Genomic DNA, 632 nt, shown 5'->3' on the forward strand with positions numbered 1-632 from the left:
CATCAGAGAGGTTATTGGAGAAGAGGGTTATGTAATTCAGGATGTTATTATTTTACCTGTTTGTGATGTAAGCCTAACAACAAATGAGTTGGCGATGCGTGTCGTTGGGGTTGGGAGGCGGAACTCACTATGAGTAGAAAAACATATCTGTGGTTCAAATTTGCAGTGGAGATATTCAAATCATTTAATTCCTATATAATGAAAGCAGATGATGATATATTTATGAGAGTGCCATTATATTTGCAATATCTGGAGGTGCTTCCAAGAGAGAAATTAAATATGGGAAGGGAAATTGGATATCCTAAAGAATTTAGTGATGAAATTACATGGCATACCATAGGTTATGTATCCACACTATCACGGATCTGGTTATAGAAGTTGTCGATTATAAACCTTTGAAAAAGTCGTAAAGTCACCAATAAAATTCAGACACTTTGAAGCATATATCGATTTTATAGCATTTAATGAAGACACAATGGTCGTAGAAGTTATAAGGAATAAATTGAAATTTGGGGGTTATTAACTGTGGATATGAAAAAATGCCGTTATGTGATGCATGCGAACAGGAGCTCTTCTTACGAAACTAATTTGACGACTGAAAAACTATCGTTTTCCATCATATAAGCGAATCA

Source organism: Trypanosoma equiperdum, assembly GCF_001457755.1.
Source record: "Trypanosoma equiperdum strain OVI genome assembly, contig: ctg_1335, whole genome shotgun sequence".
In the NCBI taxonomy this organism is placed as follows: Eukaryota; Euglenozoa; class Kinetoplastea; order Trypanosomatida; family Trypanosomatidae; genus Trypanosoma; species Trypanosoma equiperdum.